Source organism: Corylus avellana, chromosome 1 (genome assembly GCF_965113065.1).
Source record: "Corylus avellana chromosome 1, dhCorAvel1.hap1.2, whole genome shotgun sequence".
Taxonomy (NCBI): domain Eukaryota; kingdom Viridiplantae; phylum Streptophyta; class Magnoliopsida; order Fagales; family Betulaceae; genus Corylus; species Corylus avellana.
The window spans coordinates 25,305,661-25,314,210 of NC_142490.1; the positions used below are offsets into that span (position 1 = coordinate 25,305,661).

Sequence of the window (8,550 nt, forward strand, 5' to 3'; positions counted from 1 at the left end):
CTAAGATTATATATTAGTTATCACTCCACATCATACCACTATAGTAAATTAACATAATCTCTTCTACCGCTTCACAGAATGCAACTGTCAAATTCTTGCAAAAGGCTCTCAAATCGCGGTGAAGAAGATGAAAATGGGAGGGGCTTACGCATAGGGTAAAATTTTGGAGATAGAAGAGAATATGTTAACTTACTGTAACAGTATGATGTGGAGTGAGATCTGATTTGTAATCTTAGTTGGTGTCCTAAAATAATGTACAAAATCCTAGTTGTCATTTTTTAAAGATAGAATTCATAATAACACGTATTGCATTTTTATTGGGTATGACATAACAAAGTTGTGAATTCTGTTAAGTTACTTAACGAAATTTGATTTCAGGTGGTAAATTGTTATTTTGGCCTACTCTAAGGACCTATAAATTATTTTTTATACCACAAAAAGTGGTTTGTAATTTTGGCCAATTACAGGCACCTATAAATTATTTGTTATACCACAGGGGGTGATTTGTAATTAGGACAACCACAAGGAGCAATTTTACTTTTATCCCTAAAAATTGTTTTGTAATGTTCTGAACAATCATTTTAAAACCTTGTAAAGCCCTAAAAAAATTAATTAACTGATAACTAACTCCTTGCTCCGCCTCCGAGCCCCATTCAAAGGAATAAGACTTAGGAATCTCACACTATTACCAATAGTTTTCAGAGCATAATGCTCTAATAATGTATATGTAACGTCTCCAAAATTAAACTAACTAATTTTTATCAACTTGGAGTGTTACTAGCAATTTCCCAAGACCAATTAATTGATAATTGACTGGCAGTATTTCTCTAAAATCATTTAACTTATCAAACTTTGAACATTCGGAAACGAAAATAGATCAATTACGGCAACAAAATATAAATCCTTTTAATTGCTCCATGTATCATCAATTCTGCAATGAAATATTTCATGGTAGAATTAAAGCCAAAAGCACTGTTATTTTATTATTTACCTCTTTATTCTTTAATTACTAATTTTATTTATTATTCTCGTATTTATAAACATCCCACGTCGTGATTGTATACTTGTATGCATATATCTTTTACATGGGACACCAATCCTTTCACCTACGTGGCATGTCCCATCTTTGTATAGAACCCTAAAGTTATAGGGTGGGGGGGGGGGGGGGGGGGGTCAGCATTTTCTAGTTTAGGGGTGTCTCTGATTTTTTATGGGTACCCAAAATTGATTCACCTTTCAACATTCAATGCCAATGGTGTCTGCTTTAGGAGTTTAGGACAATAAAGATAACATTAATATGGGGTGAAGTAATGTAGAATTTATAAGAGATAAAGTTTTAAAATAAAAAGATAATTTTCTCCGGTACTACATGTAAGGCAATGGTTGGATAATCCCTTTTCCCAAAACTCGGCAGGCCTTCTCTCCCTCCTGTCACTTCTCTTCTTCTTTTCTTTTTTTTTTTTTTTTTTTTTTTGCTTTCTTTTGTTTTTACTCTAACCTTTCAATTATGAAAAAGTCATTATTATTATTATATTTATTATTTTAAATTATTTTATGCGTAATTTATTTCATTAATTAATTCAAGTTATTCTAAAATTATTAGTAATAAACTTAATTATTTGGGGTAATTACCTTTTTTTCCTATGAACTATAACGCATTTTCACTTTATCCTATGAACTACTAAACCTACTGCTCAACCCCCATAAACTATCATTTTTGTGTCAAAAACCCCACTTCCGTCAGTCAAATACCCTTTATGTTAGTCAAAGGTGTTAACTCAAACGATCTACCCGTCACTATGCTCTCATGAACTACAATTCATTATCACTTTACCCTCATGAACTACTACATATTGTTACTTTGACCGTCTGAGTTAACGTCTTTGACTGACAGGATTGGGGTTTTGGGCACAAAATGATAGTTCATGAGGGTCGAGCAGTAGGGTTAATTGGTAGTTCATGGGTATAAAGTGAAAATGCGTTGTAGTTCATGAAAAAAAAAAAAAAGTAATTACCCCTAATTATTTTCTTGAGTGTTTAATCGTCTACACCTTTGTCCAAATCTAATCACCCAAGGAGAATGTATTGGGGGGATTGATTGAATAACAATTAACAAACATAAATTTGACATACATGCGATGACATTTCAAAGCACCGATACACTCACGAAAATGAAGCCTGTTGGCTCATCTGTGTTCCATTTGCCTTCGCTCTCATTCTCTCATTTTCATGGGCAACTTCAGCTCACACTCACGAAAACTTTCTTCAGTGCCTGACACTTAATTCTGGAAACTCCAGCTCAATTTCTGAAGTCATTTACACTTCATCCAACTCCTCATATTCATCTGTCATACAATTCTCCATACAAAACCCCAGATTCTCGACACCCGCCACCCCAAAACCTCTTGTAATTGTTACACCATCGCTTGTCTCCCACATCCAAGCCGCCATCAATTGTTCCCGAACACATGGCATGCAAGTAAGAGTTCGAAGCGGCGGCCACGATTATGAGGGTCTTTCTTATGTTTCAGATGTGCCGTTTCTTTTAATTGATCTGATTGATCTTCGATCCATCAGTGTTGATGCAAAGAATATCACTGCGTGGGTTCAATCTGGTGCAACAATCGGTGAAGTTTATTATAGGATCGCCGAGAAAAGTAGAACTCTTGGCTTTCCGGGAGGAATTGCCACGACTCTGGGCGTTGGTGGACACTTTAGCGGCGGAGGGTACGGCACAATGTTGCGCAAATATTGTCTTGCTGCTGACAATATTATTGATGCGCAATTGGTTGATGTTAAGGGTAGAATCCTTGACAGAGGATCCATGGGAGAGGATCTGTTTTGGGTGATTCGAGGAGGAGGAGGGAGAAGCTTTGGAATCATTCTAGCATGGAAAATAAAATTGGTTCATGTTCCATCAACTGTGACTGTTTTCACAGTTAGCCGGAACTTAGAACAAAATGCCACCAAGCTTGTTCTTTGCTGGCAATATGTTGCAGCCAAGCTTCATGAAGACTTGTTCATCCGCGTCAACTTAACAAGTGTAAATTCCAGCCAAGAAGGGAAGAGGACCATCCAAGCTTCATTCAATTCCTTGTATCTTGGAAGGATTGATAAGCTCCTTCCAATGATGCAACAGAGCTTCCCTGAGCTGGGTTTGATGAGAGAAGATTGTATTGAAAAAAGTTGGATTGAATCTATCCTCTACTTTGAAGGATTCCCAAGTGGCGAATCCTTGAATGTTTTGCTCAATAGGACTCTTCTCATAGGAGCCCCATTTAAAGCAAAATCTGACTATGTCCAAGAACCTATTCCAGAACTTGGGTTGGAATGGATCTGGAAAAGGCTTTCCGAGAAAGAGGCAGAATCAGCTTTGTTGATACCAAATATTTCCAGCAGGCCCAAATAGAAAGCCCACTATGGCTTAAAGGCCACGACCCACTAAGCTGCCAAGCGCACGTTTCCAAACGTATGTGTCATCGCCTGGTCCGCCCCCAAATCATTCAGTTATGCGCCATCTTATGCTACCCCAATAATTAGGGAAGTATAATCACTCTCCAACAACCAAATCAGAGGATAACAAACTAAATCCTACCAAATAGAGACTAGGTACGTCTTCAGAGCACCATATAACCTCTCCAGAGATTATCATGGGATTGCCACGTAACCTCTCTGTAGATTATCATTGGATCGCCTCATAACTTCTTTGGAGATTATCGTGGGAAGATCTCTACACAACAAACTTCAGCTCGATCCTCTCAACAAACTCCATATTTTGAGGGAGTTAAGTGAGAGTCCTTCTCCAACTCACTTTCCCTACTCTATAAAAGGAGCATGCCCGCCTCCACAAAAGACACGGTGAAATCTATCCTTACTCATTCTCAATTATTATTATTTCTTTTTATCTAACTTACTCAAATTCTCACTTAGGCACTGTTGATCATTTTTCTTTTTTAGCAGGCCTTTGAATTGAGTTGCTATTAGGGTTGAAGCTTTAATACTTCTGACTCCATATGGGGGCAGAATGAGTGAAATGTCGGAATCTGCAACTCCTTTCCCACATAGAGTTGGTACTATCTACAAAATCCAATAAGTAGTGTACTGGGAAGAAGAAGAAGAAACTGCGGCATCCAAAAGGCATATAAGTTGGATCAGAAGGCTTTACAGCTGCATGGCTCCCTACGTTTCGAAATCTACAAGAGGTGCATATGTGAATTACTGGGACCTTGACATCGGAACAAATGGTAAAGGCAACACAAGCTATAGACGGGCGAGGATATGGGGTAATAAGTATTTCAAGAGCAACTTTGACAGGTTAGTGCCTGTGAAGACTGTAGTTGATCCTGCTAATTTCTTTAAAAATAAACAAAGCATCCCACCTTTTTCATCCGGGTGGAAGAAGAGAGGTGATTAGTGTTAAGGATAAAATCCCATTAGTCAAGGTGATTAAAAGGCCATGACTCAAGCTGACTGACGGCCCAACTAACAGCCAGGATTCACGCCCAAACAGCTCTCCATGCTTCCTGTGGCAAGCAACCCCTCAGCCATATATATTTTGCTTCTCTCCAGGATTTAAGCAAGCAACAACCGTATTCTACATGTGGCTTTCCTTTTTGTGCTTTGTTGTTTGTACTTCCTCCGTAATTTATCTTGTACTAAGCCTTGGCTATATATATATATATATGAATGAACTACTCTGATGTTGGGAAGTTAACCAAATCAGAGCTTCCTAAGGTTTTCTTCATTTGATTGCTGCACAGTCCCATCAGATCCCTTTTCAAAGCAAAATCTGACTATGTCCAGGAACCAATTCCAGAACTTGGGTTGGAAGGCATCTGGCAAAGGTTTTACGAGAAAGAGGGAGAAACAACTTAAATGCTCCTGAATCCGTATGGGGGCAGAATGAGTGAAATTTCAGAATCTGCAACTCATGCATATTAGGGGAAAATACATTTTACCCCCTAAACAATTCATTCATTTGCACTTTTATCTCAAATGTTTAAAATTGTGACACTTGACCCCCCAAACTTTCAAATTGTTGCAATTCGACTATTCTGAACCTTTTTTTTTTTTTTTTTTTATCCTTTTTCAAAATGCCCCAATCACATATTTTATTATTTTTTTTAAAATCCAAAATAAAAAGAAAAGAAGAATTATGCTGGGGTGGCCGAACACCCCGTTTGGCCTCACTACAAAAAATCAATTTTTTGCTGACATGAGTTTTCTGACGTGTCAGGTGGTCTGACACGTCAGAAAGCTTTCCTGACGGGGCGTTTTTGACATGTGTCAGGCGTTAAAATTTGGGGTATCAGAAATAGAAAATTTCGGACGTGTCAAATGTAACACATCAGAATTTTCTGACTTGTCAAAATTGGCACGTTAAAAAAAATTTCTTACGTGTCACTTTCAAAAGTTTTTTGACGTGCTAGAAAGTGACACGGTAGAAATTTTTCTGACGTGCCAGAAAAATGACATGTCATAAATTTTTCTGCCGTGCCAGAAAGTGACACGTAAGAAAAATTTATGCCATGTCACTTTCTGGCACGTCAGAAAATTCTAACGTGTCATTTTTCTAGCACGTCAGAATTTTTGGATGTGCCAGAATTTTCTAACGTGTCAAAACACGACAGGTCAGAAAATTTGGTGATTTTTAAAATTTTTCTCCCCCCTATATATTTTTTGAATTTTATCGGGGTTGTACCCGAATTTTGGATTACAATTAACCTGATATACAATTTGGATCCGTGCAAATAATATACAATTTATCCATCGATCCATGTAAATAACATAATTCATATCTATTAACGTCGATCACAAGTCATCAACTAAAACTAGCTTCAAGACACAAATAATGACATATATACCAAGTGCGAATGACCAACCACAAAAACTATACACCAACTACAAATAGCATAATATACACCAATAAAACTATCTCTGTGAGATGAAATATATCTAACTATGTACATCAAGATAACTATCACAAATACATTTACATTAACAAAATAGCTTATGTACAACAAGTGCGAATGACCAACCAGACGTTCAATGCTGATCATCGGTAGCATCCTCTCCATGATGTCCACTACCTGCAAATGATAAAACAAACAATCACCAAACAATATTTACCAAACAAATGAAATCCACTACCTGCAAATGATAAAACAAACAATCAGAGCAACTTCACTATGTAAACAAAGGACATCATACTCAACAAATTCAAATTTATATGGGGAAACTTCACTGAAGACCCCGAACTTCCACCCGTTTTGAAATACTCCCCCTAAACTTCAAAATCTCTCAATTTAGTCCCCTGAACTTTCAATTGCTCTCAATTTGGATCCTTCCGTCAATTTTAGCAGTTAAAAATACAAAAAAAAAAACCAAAATATCCCTGATTTTTGTTTTTTTGAAAATAAAAAAAAAGTTTTGGAAGTTGGAATTTTATACAAAAGTCAGGAGCATAAACGTCATGTAACGTTTAAAATCTGATGGAGGGGTCCAAATTGAGAGCAATTAAAAGTTTAGGGGACTAAATTGAGAAATTTTGAAGTTTATGGGGGGTTTATCAAATCGGGTGAAAGCTCAGGGGTCTTCAGTGAAGTTTCCCCAATTTATATCTACATCCTCAACATATTTTCGTGATAAAATCAAATGCACCAAACAATATTCAACAAGGACCATAGTGGTCCATCTCATAATACCAAACACTTCAAATGCAAAGCTCTAACCCACATCCACCACCAAACCAACCATGATATATAAACTAAATTCAACAAGATTTACAATATCATTAATGAGAATGACTACAAATTCAACAAGATTTACAACATCATTAATGAGAATGACTACAACATATTCAAACTCTAAATTTAGAAGTGCACATATATATAGGGACAGTTCTAAAACCACATTGACCATTAAAAAATGTCATTACCTGATCCACTATTGACCGACGAGCGCACAATCGCAAAGGGCGGGGAAGCTCTGTTTGGCGTGAAGCTCGACCGCATCATTTCCTCAGCTGGCAAAAATGGGCATCAAACATTACTGTCATTTGAGCCTCCTGTTGAGCCAACCGCGCATTGTTCGCCGCCATCTACTCTGCCACTTGCTGAGCTACCCGCGCATTGTTCTCGGTCAACAAGGCACCTATCTCTTCCTTGTGCTTTTCCCTTTCCGCCTCAAGCACTCTGTCAAGTGTTTCTTGTGAGATCGTGGAGTACCCGGTGTTTTGTGATCGTGCCTGTGACGGTGTATAGTACAAGTGTATGTGGCCCAACACAGGCAAAATATTCGGTCTAGCCTGCCGAACCCTGCCAGTGTACTCAAGCTTATTCCAAGCACCGGGGCGTACGCGTCGTTCGGCACCCACCTGACCATCCCTTCTGTCACACTAGACGAGGCTGCAGGGTCGGTGGGTATAAGCTCCTGCATCCTCTCCTATATGTTACATTAACTATTGAGTCAGTGGGTCGTACAACAGTTAATCGCAAATAAATTATCACATATATAAGCAAAACAGAGTTAAGGTGAGTAGCATACACATCTCTCCTTCACTATGTCATTCAGATATGCACCATCCTTCTTCGTGTATGTGCGGATGTAATTTTGTGCATGAGTAGGAGTGCCCAGATGTATGGCTTGCCGAAAAAATAGAACATACATATATGTTTAAATATATCTATAGATAAAATGTTTACATCTATAAGTATAGGGTAAATTACACACTGACCTCCTCATGTGTCACCCGTGTGTAGCTCTTCGACTCGGTGCAATAGGGCGTATTATTCAATGCTCACAAGCTCTTCATATACGCCGTATAATCCTACACAATTAACATTCTTAATATGTTAATACTAACACAATTACAATTACTAACACTACACAACATTATAGTATAACTCATGACCTACGTTGTTCTTCTGGCTACACCATCTCTCTAACAATATCTCCAAGTCGACGGCGTTGTACCCCGCGAGCTTATCTTGCCCCACTCTCGCCCGTACGGTGATGGGAGTATCATCTGTCGTAATGGCAAGATTTTTTTTAGCTCGTGCCTCCAAGTCCTCAACTTTTTGCCCATATCACTGAATGCGTCATTTTTATGGCTTCCAAGTTGCACTCGGGCGGGACGAAAAAATCTACCTGCACAAGTTCAAAATTGATAAATTAAAAAAACCTAAAATATATGTTGATATGTATATAGACACACACACACACACACACACACACACACACACACACACACATATATATATATATATATATATATATATGTGTGTGTGTGTGTGTGTGTGTGTGTGTGTACAACTTAGATTGTATATATACATACATTAGGATTGTTTGACACAATAAAATACACATACCATCAAGGCATCCCATATATCCTCCGTGGTACACAACGGTACCTTCGTCCAGTCGTCCGGTATTCGGACATAATTGCCGCTCCTAACGACGTGTCCGGCCATCCGTCTAAACCTTGTGGCGCTAAAGCTGACGAGCTGCCATGAAGCATTGAACTCAAGTATGATTCTTTTGCCGGCGGGG

General features: G+C 38.2%; 1 pseudogene; it reads left to right on the forward strand.

The window, feature by feature from the left end:
* The first annotated feature begins 2,171 nt into the window (after nt 1–2,171).
* LOC132172228 (berberine bridge enzyme-like 28) lies at nt 2,172–4,414 on the forward strand (annotated as a pseudogene).
* The last annotated feature ends 4,136 nt before the right edge of the window (nt 4,415–8,550 follow it).